The 21704-nt window shown below is 49.0% G+C and overlaps 1 long non-coding RNA gene across 1 annotated transcript in view; it reads right to left on the reverse strand.

Moving 5' to 3' along the window:
* LOC148135230 (uncharacterized) overlaps positions 1-21704 on the reverse strand; it is a 114711-nt gene that overhangs the window by 51956 nt on the left and 41051 nt on the right. The window lies entirely within an intron of this gene.

Here is a 21704-nt window from a genome sequence, read left to right on the forward strand (position 1 = left end):
ACTGTTCATCCAGATGTTAATGCCGGTGTCCAGTATAACCCATCTAACTACCTAATATCCTTTCGGAAGGGAAATCTGTTATAGGCAGCGGGTCTGGCCTACACATGATCCAGACCCAGAGCGATGGGGTTGACTCTGAACTACTCTCTGTAATGATCCAGCAAAACACTCAGCTCAAGGGCAGCTCGGGGTGGGCATGCGATGCTGCCCAGCCAGAGACAGCAACATCCCATGAGTGAATTAGACATAACATTGGTGGGACCAGTGTCCTGGCCAATCATGTCGGCAGGCTTATGGGCAGGACTTTACACTGACAGAGAGGATGCAGGGCCAGGGTTCAGGTGAAAGGAGCTTTCCAACTCCAAACAGAAATGGCAATGTAGCTGAAGACAAGCAGAAAGGATCAGGGAGAGACAGAATTTAACTGAAACTGTACATCAGTGAATTGGACTGTGATAAGAAATTGTGGAAAGAGTCAGTCGTAATGTTCTTTTTTTTGGACTGGCTAAAGTCTCTGCAAAAAGGTGGATGGACTGTGGTACGGAGATAAATGGGATTTAGTGGTGACACGGCGAACAAAAGGTGGAACATGAATATTCTATGGTACACCTCCTTGAGGGGTCTCAGGGAGAGCAGGATGGGTAACCCTGACAGTAATGGTAACAAAGGCAGTACAGAGAAAGCATTTTGGCCTCAGATGATACAGCTGAATCAGCCTGAATGCAGTTTCTGGGTAACACATGACAAAAACACAAGCAGGAGAAGAGTTTTGAGGCAGCCTAACAGCATTTCAATGCTCAACCCTGTTACACATTCCAATGAATTCCTGTGTACTGCAAAGGCACTGTGATCATTTTGGGAGACTTCAGTCTTTGTATAATCTGGGACAGTCACATTGGCAAAAGTGATGTTCTCCAAACTCCTCTTTGAATGTTTCTGTCAGTGTTTGTTTGAATAACACATTGTGCAAATGGCCAGGGACGTGACTATCTCAGATCGACCGTTGGGTGAATATGCTGAGGGAAGGAATAATGTCACATTGAGATATCCTCTGGGAAATTGCAGTATATTGGAATTCAGTGAGATGATGGATTTTTAAAGTGATGAGAAAGCACACCCTACAATCACAACCAAAGCCATTGACATGTGTTTGAGAGGAGAACTGACCAAGGTAAACAGGGGAAACAGTGAAGTGTATGGCTGGTAATGGACAGTACAAAACATTTACAGTCATAGAGAGGTACAGCACAGAAACAGGGCCTCCGGTCCAACTCATCCACGCCACCCACATATCCTAACATAATCTCATCACATTTGCCAGCACTTGGCCCAAATCCCTCTCAACCCTTCCTGTTCGTATACCCATCCAGATGCTTTTTAAATGAAGTAATTGTACCAGTCTCCACCACTTCATCTGGCAGGTCATTCCATACAAGCAACATGCTCCACAACAAAACGTTGTCCCTTACATTCCTTTTATATCTTTCCCCTCTCATCTTGAACCTAGACACTGCAGTTCTGGACTACACCACCCCAGGGAAAAGACCTTGTCTGTTATTACTAACCATGCCTCTCATGGTTTTATAAACCTCCATATGGATACCCCTCAGCCTCAGACATTCCAGGGAAAACAGCCCCAACCCATTTATCCTCTCCCTTTAGCTCAAATCCTACAATCCTGTCAGCATCTTTGTAAATTTTTACTGAACCCTTTCAATTTATGCAATATCCTTCCAATAGGGAGGAGACAAGAATTGCATGCAATATTCCAAAAGTGGCTTATCCAATGTCCTGTACAGCCACAACATGACCTCCAAACTCCTCTACTCAATGTACAGATCAGTAAACACAAGCGTACCAGACACCTTCTTCACTATCCTATCGACTCACAATTCTCCTTTCAAGGAACAATGAACCTGCACTCCAAGGTCTCTTTGTTCAGAAACACTCCTTGGGACCTTAATATTAAGTGTATAAGTCCTGCGAAGAGTTGCTTTCCCAAAATGCAGCACCACCCATTTATCTAAATGAAGCTCCATCTGCCACTCCTCCGCCCATTGGCCCACCAGTTCACCATCCCGTTGTAATGTGAAGGAACATTCTTCACTTTCCACTACACCTCCAATTTTGGTGTCATCTGCAAATTTACTAACTATACCTGCTATGTTCACATCCAAATCATTGATATAATTAATGGAAAATAATGGACGCAGCACCGATCCTTGTGGCACTCCACTGGTCACAGGTCTCCAGTCTGAAAAAACAATCCTCCACAACCACCCTCTGTCGTCAGCCTTCGTGCCAGTTCTGTATCCAAATGGCTGGTTTTCCCTGTATTCCATGAGACCTATCCTTGCTCTCCAATCTCCCATGTGGAATCTTTTCGAATACCTTACTGAAGTCCATATCACTCACACCCACCGCTCTGCCCTCATCAATCCTTTTGTTACTTCTTCAAAAAACGCAATACCTTGAGACATGATTTCCCACGGACTATACCCAATTAGACATTGCCTTTCGAAACACATATAATTCCTGACCCTCGTATATCCGTCTTTCAATATGCGCACGACTGACGTCAGGCGTACCAGTCTGTAGTTCCCTGGCTTGTCCTGACCACCCGTCTTAAACAGTGGCACCACGTTCGCCCAACCTCCATCATCTGGCACCTCACCTGTGTCTATCGATGATACAAATATTTCAGCATGGGGCACAACAATCACTTCACTAGCTTCCCACAGAGATCGAGAGTATACCTGATAAGGTCCTGGGGATTTATCCAGCTTTAACCATTTCAAGACATCCAGCACCTCCACCTCTGTAAGGTGGACATTTTGCAAGATGACATCATATATTTCCCAATGTTATTTCCCAAACCGTCATCCTGTTCTATATCTTCCATGCCGTTCTCTACAGGAAAGACTTGTTCAGTGTCTCCCCAATCTCCTGCAGTTCCACGTGTCTTGAACTTTGAGGGGCACGATTCACTCCCCGGTGACCCTTTGGCATTTATACATTTGTAAAAGATCTTTGGATTCTCCTTAACTGTAATTGGTAAAGCAAACTCATGTCCCATTTTTGGCCTTCTTATTTCCCTCTAACCCTACACAACACTGCACTCACCCTCTCACTGGCTGATCCCCACCCAACACTGCACTCTCCCCCTCCCTGACTGATCCCTACACAACACTGCACTCACCCCCTCCCTGACTGATCCCTACCCAACACTGCACTCACCCCCTCCCTGACTGACCCCTACCCAACACTGCACTCACCCCCTCCCTGACTGATCCCTACCCAACACTGCACTCACCCCCTCCCTGACTGATCCCTACCCAACACTGCACTCACCCCCTCCCTGACTGATCCCTACCCAACACTGCACTCTCCCCCTCCCTGACTGATCCCTACACAACACTGCACTCACCCCCTCCCTGACTGATCCCTACACAACACTGCACTCACCCCCTCCCTGACTGATCCCTACACAACACTGCACTCACCCCCTCCCTGACTGATCCCTACCCAACACTGCACTCACCCCCTCCCTGACTGATCCCTACACAACACTGCACTCACCCCCTCCCTGACTGATCCCTACACAACACTGCACTCACCCCCTCCATGACTGATCCCTACCCAACACTGCACTCACCCCCTCCCTGACTGATCCCTACCCAACACTGCACTCACCCCTCCCTGACTGATCCCCACCCAACACTGCACTCACCCCCTCCCTGACTGATCCCTACCCAACACTGCACTCACCCCCTCCCTGACTGATCCCTACCCAACACTGCACTCACCCCCTCCCTGACTGATCCCTACCCAACACTGCACTCACCCCCTCCCTGACTGACCCCTATCCAACACTGCGCTCACCCCCTCCCTGACTGATCCCTACACAACACTGCACTCTCCCCCTCCCTGACTGATCCCTACCCAACACTGCACTCACCCCCCTCCCTGACTGATCCCTACACAACACTGCACTCTCCCCCTCCCTGACTGATCCCTACACAACACTGCACTCTCCCCCTCCCTGACTGATCCCTACACAACACTGCACTCACCCCCTCCCTGACTGACCCCTACCCAACACTGCACTCCCCCCTCCCTGACTGATCCCTACACAACACTGCACTCACCCCCCTCCCTGACTGATCCCTACACAACACTGCACTCTCCCCCTCCCTGACTGATCCCGACCCAACACTGCAATCTCCCCCTCCCTGACTGATCCCTACCCAACACTGCACTCACCCCCTCCCTGACTGATCCCTACCCAACACTGCACTCACCCCCTCCCTGACTGATCCCTACCCAACACTGCACTCACCCCCTCCCTGACTGATCCCTACACAACACTGCACTCACCCCCTCCCTGACTGACCCCTATCCAACACTGCACTCTCCCCCTCCCTGACTGATCCCTACCCAACACTGCACTCACCCCCTTCCTGACTGATCCCTGCACAACACTGCACTCACCCCCTCCCTGACTGATCCCTACCCAACACTGCACTCACCCCCTCCCTGACTGATCCCTACCCAACACTGCAATCACCCCCTCCCTGACTGATCCCTACCCAACACTGCACTCACCCCCTCCCTGACTGATCCCTACACAACACTGCACTCACCCCCCTCCCTGACTGATCCCTACCCAACACTGCACTCTCCCCCTCCCTGACTGATCCCTACACAACACTGCACTCACCCCCTCCCTGACTGATCACAACCCAACACTGCACTCTCCCCCTCCCTGACTGATCGCTAACCCAACACTGCAATCTCCCCCTCCCTGACTGATCCCTACCCAACACTGCACTCTCCCCCTCCCTGACTGATCGCTAACCCAACACTGCAATCTCCCCCTTCCTTATTGATCCCTACCCAACACTGCACTCACCCCCTCCCTGACTGATCCCTACCCAACACTGTAATCACCCCCTCCCTGACTGATCCCTACCCAACACTGCACTCACCCCCTCCCTGACTGATCCCTACCCAACACTGCACTCTCCCCCCTCCCTGACTGATCCCTACCCAACACTGCACTCACCCCCACCCTGACTGAACCCTACCCAACACTGTAATCACCCCCTCCCTGACTGATCGCTAACCCAACACTGCAATCTCCCCCTTCCTTATTGATCCCTACCCAACACTGCACACTGCCCTCACCACTCCACACTCCCCCCCCCCCCCCCGCCCCCACCCCGGAAGATTCGATCGCATGAAATCCAGGGTGCGTGAGCAAACTGAGTACACAATTGGCTTCATGGTAGAAAGCAGAGTGTAACAGTCAGACTGGAGGCCTGTGACTAGTGGTATGCCTCAGCGGTCATAGAATCATAGAATCCATCCTCTGTGGAAACAGGCCCTTCGGCCCAACAAGTCTACTGGCCCTCTGAAGATTATTCCACCCAAACACATTCCCGTACCCTGTTACTCTACATTTACCCCTGACTAAGCAACTTACTTACACATCTATGAACACCATAGTCAATTGAGCATGGCCAATTTACCTGACCTGCACATCTTTGGATTGTGGGAGGAAACCGGAGCACCCGGAGGAAACACACGCAGACACGGGGAGAACATACAAACTCAGTTGGTGTTTAATGGTGGCTCAGTGGTTGGTACTGCTGCATCACAGTGCCAGGGACCCGGGTTCGACCCCAGCCTCGGGTGACTGTCTGTGTGAAGTTTACACATTCTCCCTGTGTCTGTGTGGGTTTCCTCCGGGTGCTCCAGTTTCCTCCCGCAATCCAAAAATGTACAGGTCAGACAAATTGGCCAGGCTGAATTGCCCATATTGCTAGGTGCATTCGTCCAGGGTAAATATTGGGCAGGGATAATAGCTCTGGGTGGGTTACTCTTCGGCAGGTTGGTGTGGACTTGTTGGGCCGAATGGCCTGTTTCCATACTGTAGGAAATCTAACCCTAACAGGATCTATCCAACACAGAGCATCCTGTGAGGTTGGAATTGAACCCAGATCCAAGGTACTGTAAGGCAGCAGTGCTAACCACTGAGCCGCTGAGCTGGTCAGTGCCAGGCCCATTGCTGTTTGTTATCGATATCAATGATTTGGATGAGAATGTTTAAGGCATGATTAGTAAGTTTTCAGATTACACTAAAGTAAGTGAGGGAGGATCTCAGCAATTGCCACAGGGCCTTGATCAGCTGGGGAATTGGGCTGAGAAATTGCAAATTGAGTTTAATACAGACAAGGGCGAGATCGAGCATTTTGGAAAGACAAATCAAGACAGGGGTTTCGTGGTAAATGGTAGGACCTGAAGGAGTGTGGTGGATTCCAGGTGCACGGTTCTCTGAGAGTGGAGTCACAGGTAGACTGGGCAGTGAAGAAGGCTTTTGGCACAATGAGCCCTTCATCAGTCAGGGCATGGAATATCGAAGTTGGGAAGTGCTGTTGTCGTTGTGCAGGATGTTGGTGAGGCCGCACTTGGAATATTGTGTTCAGTTTTGCCCACGTTCCTATTCAAAGGATGCTATTGTCCTGAAAGAGTGAAGAAGAAACTTACAAAGATATTACCAGAACTCAACTAGACGGTTTTAGAGCGAGGTTGGACAAGCTAGGACATTTTCTTTAGCGTGTAGGAGACTGACGGGTGTCCTTATAGAGTGTATAAGATCATGGGAGTCATGGATAGGGTGAATGCACTCAGTCTTTATCCAAGGCTTGGGGAATCGAGGACGAAAGGGCATCAGTTTAAGGTGAAAGGGGAAAGATTAAAAGGGAACCTCGGGGACAACGCTTTTACCCAAAATGTATACACATATGGAATGAACTTCCAACAGAAGTGGTCAAGGAGTATACATTTAATAACATTTAAAAGGCACTTGGACAAATACATGGAGAGGAACGTATTGGAAGGATATGGGTCAAGTGCAGGGAAATGGGGTTAGTGTGGATGAACCAGTTTGTGCCAAAGAGCCTGTCTCCATGCTGTAGAACTCTATGACTCTATGAGTAGACCCAGGTGGCCCATAATACAGAAGCAGCCAAAACAATAGGAACACGAGCCGGTACAAATGTGAAACAGTCCGGCAGCATTGGGCAGGACGCCAGCCTGGGCGTGCAGCGAAGGATTACTGGCACAGGAGCTGTAGTGAGAAGCCCATAGAGAGCTCGGGAAGGAAGCTGGAAAGCTCACTCCACTGCCATTAGCCTGGAGGATCCCCGGCTGGGATAAGGCAGCTGGGATCCAGTCACCCCAGGGAAACCTACAGGCTGTGACAGAGCTAGTTCTCCGACACAATGAGCAGGACAGAAGGTTGCAGGAAAATCTCACCCACATGGGGACTACTCCAGTTACAATTGGGAAGAACCCATTGCAGTGAAAGGGGGTTCTCTGGGGATGGGGAAGCAGCCTCAGGTTACATGGACAATCTGGAAGGACAGTGTATGAGCACCAAGCAGCTGCATGGGTCCTGTACACCTGCAATACTGAGCAACCCACATCAGGCCCCAGCAGGAGGTACCAGGAGCAAATGCAATTCCAAGGGAACCAGGGCTCCTTCCAGAGTGGGATAATGTGTGCCTTTGGTGTTCTACCTCCCCAGGGAGGTAATGACAGGCTCCACACTGACACATCCACACCCGCGCACAGATGGAAACTCCCACTGCCTTTCTCCCAGGTAACTGCACCTTTTGCCCCCAGCGCTGACCCACAGCCGAACTCAGATTCCAATAATCCTCTGGTTACCCAGTGTCAGACAGCTGATGGTCTCACTCCGGACACAACAGCCATTCCAGCCACCCAGCAGGTGGGCAGCACCAAAAAGGCCACTCTGTTTGGTCCTGTCTCAAACCCAGATACATTTTCGGATGAGATAGACCGACAGTCTGTCATACACGGACTGGATGCTGACAAACAAGCTAAATTAATCACTATGTGACTTTGTCCACCAGGCCATTCAGCCCTCCCTGAGGGACAACAGTGAGGGAGGGGCAACCATGATGAAATGAAGGCAGCGGTCCTCACTGCTCGAGAAACGTCCCATCCCGGGTTAGTGACAAACAGCGGAAATATTTGTTCCAGGAGAACACCCACACTAACATGTCTCACTGTCAGTCGCAGCAGCTCACTAAGGGCTGGGTTAGTAACAGCTGTAAGGACACTTTCGGTGGGACACTGGGCTTGGTACGAGGAATTCCAATTATCCCAAGTGAGAAAGTTAGGCTGGGGATCTTTGAAGTCGAAAGTATCGGAATTATATTTTAAAAAGTATTTGGATCGGTTATCATGGTTCCATCCCACATGCTGTGGAGATAAAGGGGACATTGATAGGGACCACACGCACGTAAATGTGAAGGAACAGGCCATACCACGTCATTCCCACCGCCTGTCATTAACGAATTCGGTTCCTCTCACATCAAGCTGTGGTCTGAACTGTACTCACCTTGATATATCTCGGGATACCGGTCGTTAGGATTGCAGGCTACAACAGATGGATACGATCATGGTGAATAATACCTGGATACACCCCCAGGGGCTGGAAGGTAGATGGAACTTCCCGGGTGATCACCTTAGTTTCATTCATTTGCAGCGTTTGAGTATTCCTGACTGGGCCCAGTATTGATGGCCTGTCCGTAGCTGCTCGGGAGCTGGTTTTGGTGGTGAGCTGCCTCCTTGAACTGTTGCAGGTGGTGGACCCACAATGTCCTTAGGGAGGGAATTCCAGGAGTTTGAGTCAGTAGGTCTCATTCCCTTGCATTTATTCTGCTCACTGGATGTTGGCTATGCATCATAATTCTGTATGGATTCTCAGAACGGAATATGTTTTGTCGAAACAGTTGGGAGAGCCACAGTCGCTCAGTGGTTAGCACTGTTACCTCACAGTGCCAGAGACCTGGGTTTGATTCCACTCCTGAGCGACTGTCTGTGTGGTGTTTGTACATTCTCCCTGCATCTGCATGGGTTTTCTCCCACTGTTCAATGGTGCACATTTTTGACAGATTGCCCATAGTGTAGAGGAATATTCAGGTTAGCTGGAATAGCCACGGGAAATGCAGGGTTTCAGGGATTTCATCAGTGGATGGATCTGAGTTGCATTCTCTTCAGAGGGTCATTGTGGACTCGATGGGCTGAAGGGCCTGTTTCTGCTCTGTAGGGATTCTATGATATTACCTATCAGCCATATGACAATCGGTTTGACCAATGTACAAAATGGCTTTCGCTCAAACAGCAGGCTACTCTGACAACAAAAAAAACCGGCTTTTAAAATTAGGTTTGTAATTCATTGTATAAGCTTCTTTCCATTCTAAAGACTGGGTGGGGGAGGGGGAATGGGTGAAATGTTGCGGCCTCCTTGCTAAAACACAGATAGACAGCCAAGAGATGCTGGGTATATTGGACAAGTTATACTCCCAAACCACAAAAGCCAGACAGCAGCCAGATGGTTATCCCATCAGCATAATGTCAAAGGCAACAGTTCCCCTGGGCAGACATATCCCTAACAACGTCTCCACCAAACAAAGGAGGGCCCAGATAGGAAGGCACCGGGTCCTGCTACACAAAGAAACTAACATCCAAATGATTAGCAACGCTTCAAACTATTAACTGATTCTCCGAATTGGCCAGAAGGAGAGAAGGTTCTGGGAAACCATCCAGAAATGAACAAAACCAGGGATCACCTGCAGACTGATCTCTTGAATTTTCTGGAGGCTTTCTAAGGTGACCAACATGGCAAGGGACAGAGACCAGCTCACCACCCAGAGAGAGGGAGAGAGAGAGGGAGCGAGACAAACTGAAGGAAACCCCAGGAGCATGGGAGAGAGGGAGTGTGAAAACCCATTGAGAGAGAGGGAGCTGGAACCAACTGGAATACTGAGTGTCACCCCTTCAGTCTGTCCATGCGTCAACGCCTGTTTCTCTCAGTCTGACTTCCCCTTCTCTCTTTGTCCTTCTCTCTCCCTGTCTGTCTCTTTCTCTCAATCTGCCTTTCTCTCACACCCTCCCTCTCACTGTCTGTCTCTGCCCCATCTTTCTCTCATCCCCTTCTCCATCCCCACTCTCTCTCCCTCTCTCCCTTTTTCTCACCCTCCCTTTCTCTTTTTCTTTATTTCAGACCTGAAAGTGCTCACCTAATTTTGAACCCCCGAAAAACAATTGCCCATCATTTTCACTCTCCTCCCAAATTTATTCCCTTCCCCAAATACCTTCCCTCCCAAATACCTACCTCACCAACTGTGCCCCCCTCAAATATTTTGCTGCGCCCAAAATTGCTTTGAGACCCATTCCCTGGGGCAGAGGGAGTTGAGTGGAAAAGTGTGGAGCTGGAAAAGCCCAGCAGGTCAGGCCTGAACCATCGACTCTCCTGGCTGACCTGCTGTGCTTCTCCAGCTCCACACTTTGTAACTCTGACTCTCCAACATCTGCAGTCCTCGCTTTCTCACATGAGTCTGGGTTGACTGACTGGTCTGTGACTTATTTTAATGTACAGCAAGATCCTAACCCGAGAATTACAGAAGGTTTGCATCACAGATGGAGTCCTTTCTGCCCATCATCCCCCTGCCCCATTAAATGATCCTGGTCCTCTTCAGGATCCTCAGGATTGGCCCCTGAATGGCCTCATTGACTATCCTTCGTGTGAAGACCTCTTCTCTACCCTGTCTCAGACTTTGCATCACATGCTATCCCTCCCTCCATCTCTCTATGGCAACAGCCCCTCCTTTCTCCACCAACCACAAAACCCCATCAAACCCTCCTCCTGTTTCTGGCTGTCCCATTCCCTCCGTGTCTCCCACTCTCCCCCTTCCCATGCAGACTTACAGCCCCTGGGCTGGAGGACATAGTGCAGAGACTAACTCGCCTTTTGACATTGACTGCTGTAATGCACAGTAAGGTCCCACTCTAAAACCATCGCCAAGTACACACACTGTCCTTCTCCCTCCATATATGTCCTTCTCACTCTCTCTCTCTCCCTGTCTCTCTCACTCTGTCCTTTTCTCACTCCACCTCCCTGACTCTCACTGCCCATTTCTCTCTCCACTTTCTCCATCTCCACTCTCTCCATGTCTCTCTCTTTTTGTCACTCTCCCTTTCTCTTTCTCTTTTTCTCTTTTTCAGACGCACTCAGAAAAGTACTTCATGTTCCTTCCATTCACCCCCTCCCCACAGTCGGGTTAAATCCTGGGAGAGATCAGGCACTGAGGCAAACTCTTCCCAATGCCCCTTCCCCAGTCACTGGGACAGAGCAGAGGGGTCCAGGGAGAAAGAGGGAGAGAAACTACCGGAGAAAGAGAGATGGACGGACAGACAGCGTGAGGGAGAGAGAGAACAAGACAAAGACAGGCGCGGGGGGGGGGGGGAAAGGGGAGAGGAAGTGAGAAGAACTGAGAGAGAGCAGGACAGAGACAGACAGAGAGAGAGAGAGTGAAACTCCAAGAAGAGAAATACAATGTCAGACAGATACAAGGCGAAAATGGGGAGAGAAAGGCAGGGAGAGAAGTTCAGGCAGACAGCAAGACGGAAATCCCAGGGAGAGAGATAGGACAGAGAGAGAGAGAGAGAGAGGAGCTGCAGCAGCAGAGAGATAGAGCTGAGAGAGTGGGGTGGTGGTGGGGGCTGTGATGTGGCTAGAGTGATGTACAGACAGGAATAGCAAGATCCCACAGAGCTGTCAGACAGATGCAGAGAGAGATTTGCAGAACACTGGGAAATGTACATTGGACAGAGATGTGAAGGGTGTTGAGAGATAGGGATTGAAGGAAAGATGTGGGAGAGAGAACTGGGAACACAGAAATAGACATGAGAGCTGCAGAGAGAGAGGGAAGCAGTGAAATCTGTGGGATCAGATCCCTCCCTAGCATTTTGCTCCTTTGTCTCTCCCCGTTCCCACAGACAGCCTGAATCCCACTGTGTGTGTGTGTGTATATGTGTGTCTGTGTGCGTGTATGTCTGTGTGTCTGTGTGTGTGTGCGTGCGTGCGTGGTATGTGTGGGTGTGTGTCAGTGTGTGTGTAAGTGAGTGTGTGTGCCTGTCTTTGTGTCAGTGTGTCTGTGTGTGTGTCTGTGTGCGTCTGTGTCTGTGTGTGTGTCTGTGTGTGTGTCTGTGTGTGTGTGTCTGTGTGTGTGTGTGTGTGTCTGTGTCTGTGTGTGTGTGTGTGTGTGTGCCTGTGTCTGTGTGTGTGTGTCCGTGTCCGTGTGTGTGTCTGTGTGTGTGTGTGTGCGCGTCCGTGTGTGTGTCTGTGTGTGTGTGTGTGTGCGTCCGTCCGTCCGTGTGTGTGTGTGTCTGTGTCTGTGTCTGTGTGTCTGTGTGTGTGTGGGTGTGCCTGTGTCTGTGTGTGTGTGTCCGTGTGTGTGTGTGTGTCTGTGTGTGTGTGTGTGTGTGTCTGTGTGTGTGTGTGTGTGTGTGTGTGGGTGTGCCTGTGTGTGTGTCTGTGTCTGTGTCTGTGTGTGTGTGTCCGTGTCCGTGGGTGTGTCTGTGTGTGTGTGGGTGTGTCTGTGTGTCCGTGTGTGTGTGTGTGTGTGGGTGTGTCCGTATGTGTTTGTGATTTCGTCTGATGATTCCTCATGGCAGAATAATTTGATTCTCTGTCTCTGTATTGTCCTAGTTTCAGCTCCCAAATCAAATGTTGAATCATCCACGATCCTATTGAATACCAGAGCAGGCTCGAGGGGCTGGATGGTCTCCTGTTCCTATTTCGGATGGTCTTATTTTCTTAACACGACCTCCTAGCTCTTGGCCCCCACACTGGAGGTTAGGACGACACAAGGGCCTGATCTGTAGAGGGCTGCCCTCTTCCATGAGTCTCGGAGGGAACCAGCCTGATTTGGATTGGAGTTGCAGCCTCTCTGTGAGAAGTGAAATCTCCTTGAGGTTCCCCTCAGTCTCTCACTGTAAGGTGGAGCAGGCCAGTCTCGGGGAAGCAAACAGCAGGCCAGATGTGCTCTGTCCTCCAGCTCCATTTCAGACGGCCAGATGGGAGGGGCTTGTTTCCTTCATCAGCTTCCCGTGCTCTCCCTTCTGGGTTAGGGTGGGGCCGAATGGCCTAGCTCCATGCTCCTGCTCCTATTGAGGTGCAGGCTGGCTATGAGTGGGTTATACAGGGCATGCCCCTGGAGTGAGGTTGGTTAGCTCAGTTGGCTGGGCAGTTAGCTTAACACACTAGCTAGAGTTACTCTGGAGGACTCTCCTTCCAAACCTCTCCCCTCAGCCGGACCATGGTGACCCTCTGTTTACATCCCCACCAGACACCGCTCTGTAATGAGGAGCTGTCCCATGCTCTGGTAAGGCTATGGTGACATTACATTGGTTTGTACCTTGGGCACTGTGTGCAGGACTAGTCACTGCATTGCCAGAGGGATGTTAGTGTGTGGGGAAGGTTTACCGGATGAATCCCCACTGGAATGAACAGCACTCTCTTTCCCCCAGTTAAGTCACTCTTACAGCTTTTGTGTCTTTGAAGACACAAGGACCAATTCATCTGAAACAGCAGCTGGATTTTATATTCACGGGCACCCAATAAGATTGGCTCGTTTACATACATACATACACACACACACACACTCCCTCAAACACAAACACAGACACACTCTCACAAACACATACACACAGGCACAACTCTCTCACACACACATACACACACAAGCACACACTTTCTCTCTCACACACATACACGCACAGACATACGCTCCCTCAAATACACACATGGACACGCTCTCTCACACATACATGCAGACACACTCTCTCTCTCTCACAGAAACACTCTCACACACACAGACACTCTCTCTCATGCACACACAGACACACACTCTCTCTCACACAGACACGCACTCTCTCTCACACACACACATACACACACACTCTCTCATTTACACTCACACACACATTCTTATTCTCTCACACACCTACTCACTCTCACGCACATAGACACACTCTCTCTCACACACTCTCTCTCACACACATACACACAGACAGACACACGATCCCTCAAACACACACAGACACATTCTCTCACACACAAACATAAACACACAGTTACTCTCTCTCTCACACATACACACGCTGACACACGCTCCCTGAAACACACATAGACACACTCTTTCTCACACACACACTCTCTGTCTCTCACACACACACTCTCTCTCACACACATGCACACAGACAGACACACGATCCCACAAACACACACAGACACTCTTTCTCACACACACAAAAACACACAGTTACACTCTCTCTCACACACACATACACACGCAGACACACACTCCATCAAATACACGAAAACACACTCTCACACACATGCACACAAACACACACTCTCTCACACACACATACACACTCTCTAGCACACAAGACAAACTGTCATACACACACATAGACACACAGATATATTCTCTCACACACAGACACACTCTCTCACACACATACACACACATACACACTCTCTCACACACACCCTCACTCACACACATGCACACAGAGACACACACACCGTCAAACACACACACAGCCACAAACTCTCACATGAACATGCACTTTCTCTCTCACGCACACATATACAGACACACAGAGATACACATGCATCCACTCTTTCACACACACAAACACGGACAGACTGTCTCTCTCTCTCTGACTGTTTCTCTACCTCAGATAGTTCTCGCTCAGTACCTCAGAGAGTGCTTCCTCAATATCTCAGAAAATGCTCCCTCAGTACCTCAGAGAGTGCTCCCTCAATACCACAGAAAGTGCTCCCTCAGTACCTCAGAAAGTGATCTCTCAATACCTCAGAAATTGCTTACTCAATACCTCAGATAGTGTTCCCTCAATACCTCTGGAAGTGCTCCCGCAGAACCTCAGAAAGTGCTCCCTCAATAACTCAGAAAGTGCTTCATCAATACCTCACAAAGTGCTCCCTCACAACCTCAGGTAGTTCTCCATCAGTACCTCAGATAGTGCTCCCTCAGTACCTCAGATAGTGCTCCCTCAGAACCTCAGATAGTTCTCGCTGAGTACCTCAGAAAGTGCTCCCTCAATACCTCAGCAGGTGCTCCCTCAGTACCTCAGAAAGTGCTCCCTCAATGCCTCAGATAGTGCTCCCTTAATACCTCAGAAAATGCTCTCTCAGTACCTCAGATAGTTCTGCCTCAGTACCTCAGATAGTTCTCCCTAAATACCTCAGAAAGTGCTCCCTCAATAGCTCAGAAAGTGCACCCTCAGTACCTCAGATAGTGCTCCCTCAATACCATAGAAAGTGCTCCCTCAATACCTCAGAATGTGCTCCATCAGTACCTCAGATAGTGCTCCCTCAATACCTCAGAACGTGCTCCATCAATACCTCAGAGAGTGCTCCCTCAGTACCTCAGAGTGTGCTTCCTCAATACCTCAGAACTTGCTACCTCAGTACCTCAGATAGGGCTCCCTCAATACCTCAGAAAGTGCTCCCTCAGTACCTCAGATAGTGCTCCCTCAATACCTCAGAATGTGCTCCCTCAATACGTCAGAAAGTGCTTCCGCAATACCTCAGATAGTGGTCACACAATACCTCAGAAAGTGCTCCCTCAGTACATCAGATAGTGCTCCCTCAATACCTCAGAATGTGCTCCCTCAATACGTCAGAAAGTGGTCCCTCAGTACCTCAGATAGCGTTCCCTCAGTACCTCGAAAAGTGCTCCCTCAGTACCTCAGATAGTGCTTCCTCAGTACCTCAGAAGGTGCTCCCTCAATACCTCAGATAGTGCTTCCTCAGTACCTCAGAAAGTGCTCCCTCAATACCTCAGGTAGTTCTCCCTCAATACCACGAAAGTGCTCCCTCAATACCTCAGAAAGTGTTCCATCACTACCTCAGAAAGTGCTCACTCAATACCTCAGAAATTGCTCCATCAATACCTCAGATTGTTCTCCCTCAGTACCTCTGATAGTGCTTCCTCAGTACGTCAGATAGTGCTCCCTCAATACCTCAGAAAGTGTCCCCTCAGTACCTCAGAAAGTGCTACCTGAATACCTCAGAAAGTGCTCCATCAATACCTCAGAGAGTGCTCCCTCAATACCTAAGATAGCTCTCCTTCAATACCTCAGATAGTTCTTCCTCAAATCCTCTGAAAGTGCTCGCTGAATAACTCAGATAGTTCTATCTCAATACCTCAGATAGTGCTCCTCAGTACCTCAGATAATTCTCCCTCAATACATCTGAAAGTACTCCCTCAAAACCTCAGATAATTCTCCCTCAATGCCTCAGATAGTGCTCCCACAATACCTCAGATAGTTCTCCCTCAATACCTCAGATAGTGCTCTCGCAGTACCTCAAAGTGCTCCCTCAATATCTCAGAAAATGATCCCTCAGTACCTCAGATAGTACTCACTCAGAACCTCAGCTTGTGCTTCCTCAGTACGTCAGAAAGTGCTCCCTCAATACCTCAGAAACTGTTCCCTCAGTACCTCAGATATTTCTCCCTCAATGCCTCAGATAGTGCTCCCTTAATACCTCAGAAAGTGCTCCCTCAGTACCTCAGATAGTTCTCCCTCAGTACCTCAAATAGTTCTCACTCAGTACCTCAGAAAGTGCTCTCTAAATACCTCAGAAAGTGCTCCCTCAGTACCTCAGATATTGCTACCTCAATGCCTCAGATAGTGCTCCCTCAATACGTCAGAAAGTGCTCCTCAGTACCTCAGATAGTCCTCCCTCAGTACCTCAGATAGTGCTCCCTCAGTACGTCAGATAGTACTCCCTCAGATCCTCAGATAGTTCTCGCTCAGTACCTCAGAAAGTGCTCCCTCAATACCTCAGCAAGTGGTCCCTCAGTACCTCAGAAAGTGCTCCCTCAATGCCTCAGATAGTGCTCCCTTAATACCTCAGAAAGTGCTCTCTCAGTACCTCAGATAGTTCTGCCTCAGTACCTCAGATAGTTCTCCCTAAATACCTTCAGAAATTGCTCCCTCAATAGCTCAGAAAGTGCACCCTCAGTACCTCAGATAGTGCTCCCTCAATACCACAGAAAGTGCTCCCTCAATACCTCAGAAGGTGCTCCCTCAGTACCTCAGATAGTGCACCCTCAATACCTCAGAACGTGCTCCATCAATACCTCAGAAAGTGCTCCCTCAGTACCTCAGAGTGTGCTTCCTCAATTCCTCAGAACTTGCTCCCTCAGTACCTCAGATAGGGCTCCCTCAAAACCTCTGAAATTGCTCCCTCAGTACCTCAGATAGTGCTCCCTCAATACCTCAGAATGTGCTCCCTCAATACGTCAGAAAGTGCTTCCGCAATACCTCAGGTAGTGGTCCCACAATACCTCAGAAAGTGCTCCCTCAATACTTCAGAAAGTGGTCCCTCAGTACCTCAGATAGCTCTCCCTCAGTACCTTGAAAAGTGCTCCCTCAGTACCTCAGATAGTGATTCCTCAGTACCTCAGAAGGTGCTCCCTCAATACCTCAGATAGTGCTTCATCAGTACCTCAGAAAGTGCTCCCTCAATACCTCAGAGATTGTTCCATCATTACCTCATGAAGTGCTCACTCAATACCTCAGAAAGTGCTCCATCAATACCTCAGATAGTTCTCCCTCAGTACCTCTGATAGTGCTTCCTCAGTACGTCAGATAGTGCTCCCTCAATACCTCAGAAAGTGTCCCCTCAGTACCTCAGAAAGTGATCCCTCAGTACCTCAGATAGTACTCTCTCAGAACCTCAGCTAGTGCTTCCTCAGTACGTCAGAAAGTGCTCCCTCAATACCTCAGAAACTGCTCCCTCAGTACCTCAGATATTGCTCCCTCAATGCCTCAGATATTGCTCCCTTAATACCTCAGATAGTTCTCCCTCAATACCTCAGAAAGTGCTCTCGCAGTACCTCAGAAAGTGCTCCCTCAATACCTCAGAAAGTGATCCCTCAGTACCTCAGATAGTACTCTCTCAGAACCTCAGCTAGTGCTTCCTCAGTACGTCAGAAAGTGCTCCCTCAATACCTCAGAAACTGCTCCCTCAGTACCTCAGATATTGCTCCCTCAATGCCTCAGATATTGCTCCCATAATACCTCAGAAAGTGCTCCCTCAGTACCTCAGATAGTTCTCCCTCAGTACCTCAAATAGTTCTCACTCAGTACCTCAGAAAGTGCTCTCTAAAGACCTCAGAAATTGCTCCCTCAGTACCTCAGATATTGCTACCTCAATGCCTCAGATAGTGCTCCCTCAATACCTCAGAACTTGTTCCGTCAGTACCTCAGATAGTTCTCCCTCAATACCTCAGAAAGTGCTCCCTCAGGACCTCAGAGAGTGCTTCCTCAATACCTCAGAACTTGTTCCCTCAGTACCTCAGATAGTTCTCCCTCAATACCTCAGAAAGTGCTCCCTCAGTACCTCAGACAGTGCTTCCTCAATACTTCAGAACCTGTTCCCTCAGTATCTCAGAAAGTGCTCCCTCAATACCTCAGAAAGTGCTCCCTCAGTACCTCAGACAGTGCTTCCTCAATACCTCAGAACCTGTTCCCTCAGTATCTCAGAAAGTACTCCCTCAATACCTCAGAAAGTGCTCCCTCAGTACATCAGAGAGTGCTTCCTCAATACCTCAGAACTTGTTCCCTCAGTACCTCAGATAGTTCTCCCTCAATACCTCAGAAAGTGCTCCCTCAGTACCTCAGAGAGTGCTTCCTCAATACCTCAGAACCTGTTCCCTCAGTACCTCAGAAAGTGCTCTCTCAATACCTCAGAAAGTGCTCCCTCAGTACCTCAGAAAGTGCTCCCTCAGTACCTCAGATTGTGTTCCCTCAATACCTCACAAAGTGCTTCCTCAATACCTCAGAAAGTGCTCCCTCAGTACCTCAGAAAGTGCTACCTGAATACCTCAGAAAGTGCTCCATCAATACTTCAGAGAGGGCTCCCTCAATACCTAAGATAGCTCTCCTTCAATACTTCAGATAAATCTCCCTCAAAACCTCTGAAAGTGCTCGCTCAATAACTCAGATAGTTCTATCTCAATACCTCAGATAGTGCTCCTCAATACCTCAGATAGTTCTGCCTCAATACCTCAGATAGTGCTCCCTCAGTACCTCAGATAATTCTCCCTCAATACCTCTGAAAGTGCTCCCTCAATACCTCAGATAATTCTCCCTCAATGCCTCAGATAGTGCTCCCACAATACCTCAGATAGTTCTCCCTCAATACCTCAGATAGTACTCTCGCAGTACCTCAGAAAGTGCTCCCTCAATACCTCAGAGAGTGCTCCCTCAGTACCTCAGAGTGTGCTTCCTCAATACCTCAGAACTTGCTACCTCAGTACCTCAGATAGGGCTCCCTCAATACCTCAGAAAGTGCTCCCTCAGTACCTCAGATAGTGCTCCCTCAATACCTCAGAATGTGCTCCCTCAATACGTCAGAAAGTGCTTCCGCAATACCTCAGATAGTGGTCACACAATACCTCAGAAAGTGCTCCCTCAGTACATCAGATAGTGCTCCCTCAATACCTCAGAATGTGCTCCCTCAATACGTCAGAAAGTGGTCCCTCAGTACCTCAGATAGCGTTCCCTCAGTACCTCGAAAAGTGCTCCCTCAGTACCTCAGATAGTGCTTCCTCAGTACCTCAGAAGGTGCTCCCTCAATACCTCAGATAGTGCTTCCTCAGTACCTCAGAAAGTGCTCCCTCAATACCTCAGGTAGTTCTCCCTCAATACCACGAAAGTGCTCCCTCAATACCTCAGAAAGTGTTCCATCACTACCTCAGAAAGTGCTCACTCAATACCTCAGAAATTGCTCCATCAATACCTCAGATTGTTCTCCCTCAGTACCTCTGATAGTGCTTCCTCAGTACGTCAGATAGTGCTCCCTCAATACCTCAGAAAGTGTCCCCTCAGTACCTCAGAAAGTGCTACCTGAATACCTCAGAAAGTGCTCCATCAATACCTCAGAGAGTGCTCCCTCAATACCTAAGATAGCTCTCCTTCAATACCTCAGATAGTTCTTCCTCAAATCCTCTGAAAGTGCTCGCTGAATAACTCAGATAGTTCTATCTCAATACCTCAGATAGTGCTCCTCAGTACCTCAGATAATTCTCCCTCAATACATCTGAAAGTACTCCCTCAAAACCTCAGATAATTCTCCCTCAATGCCTCAGATAGTGCTCCCACAATACCTCAGATAGTTCTCCCTCAATACCTCAGATAGTGCTCTCGCAGTACCTCAAAGTGCTCCCTCAATATCTCAGAAAATGATCCCTCAGTACCTCAGATAGTACTCACTCAGAACCTCAGCTTGTGCTTCCTCAGTACGTCAGAAAGTGCTCCCTCAATACCTCAGAAACTGTTCCCTCAGTACCTCAGATATTTCTCCCTCAATGCCTCAGATAGTGCTCCCTTAATACCTCAGAAAGTGCTCCCTCAGTACCTCAGATAGTTCTCCCTCAGTACCTCAAATAGTTCTCACTCAGTACCTCAGAAAGTGCTCTCTAAATACCTCAGAAAGTGCTCCCTCAGTACCTCAGATATTGCTACCTCAATGCCTCAGATAGTGCTCCCTCAATACGTCAGAAAGTGCTCCTCAGTACCTCAGATAGTCCTCCCTCAGTACCTCAGATAGTGCTCCCTCAGTACGTCAGATAGTACTCCCTCAGATCCTCAGATAGTTCTCGCTCAGTACCTCAGAAAGTGCTCCCTCAATACCTCAGCAAGTGGTCCCTCAGTACCTCAGAAAGTGCTCCCTCAATGCCTCAGATAGTGCTCCCTTAATACCTCAGAAAGTGCTCTCTCAGTACCTCAGATAGTTCTGCCTCAGTACCTCAGATAGTTCTCCCTAAATACCTTCAGAAATTGCTCCCTCAATAGCTCAGAAAGTGCACCCTCAGTACCTCAGATAGTGCTCCCTCAATACCACAGAAAGTGCTCCCTCAATACCTCAGAAGGTGCTCCCTCAGTACCTCAGATAGTGCACCCTCAATACCTCAGAACGTGCTCCATCAATACCTCAGAAAGTGCTCCCTCAGTACCTCAGAGTGTGCTTCCTCAATTCCTCAGAACTTGCTCCCTCAGTACCTCAGATAGGGCTCCCTCAAAACCTCTGAAATTGCTCCCTCAGTACCTCAGATAGTGCTCCCTCAATACCTCAGAATGTGCTCCCTCAATACGTCAGAAAGTGCTTCCGCAATACCTCAGGTAGTGGTCCCACAATACCTCAGAAAGTGCTCCCTCAATACTTCAGAAAGTGGTCCCTCAGTACCTCAGATAGCTCTCCCTCAGTACCTTGAAAAGTGCTCCCTCAGTACCTCAGATAGTGATTCCTCAGTACCTCAGAAGGTGCTCCCTCAATACCTCAGATAGTGCTTCATCAGTACCTCAGAAAGTGCTCCCTCAATACCTCAGAGATTGTTCCATCATTACCTCATGAAGTGCTCACTCAATACCTCAGAAAGTGCTCCATCAATACCTCAGATAGTTCTCCCTCAGTACCTCTGATAGTGCTTCCTCAGTACGTCAGATAGTGCTCCCTCAATACCTCAGAAAGTGTCCCCTCAGTACCTCAGAAAGTGATCCCTCAGTACCTCAGATAGTACTCTCTCAGAACCTCAGCTAGTGCTTCCTCAGTACGTCAGAAAGTGCTCCCTCAATACCTCAGAAACTGCTCCCTCAGTACCTCAGATATTGCTCCCTCAATGCCTCAGATATTGCTCCCTTAATACCTCAGATAGTTCTCCCTCAATACCTCAGAAAGTGCTCTCGCAGTACCTCAGAAAGTGCTCCCTCAATACCTCAGA

The sequence above is a fragment of the Chiloscyllium plagiosum genome, unplaced genomic scaffold (assembly GCF_037043375.1).
Source record: "Chiloscyllium plagiosum isolate Xiang-an unplaced genomic scaffold, Cpla_swu_hap1 HiC_scaffold_51, whole genome shotgun sequence".
Taxonomy (NCBI): Eukaryota; Metazoa; Chordata; class Chondrichthyes; order Orectolobiformes; family Hemiscylliidae; genus Chiloscyllium; species Chiloscyllium plagiosum.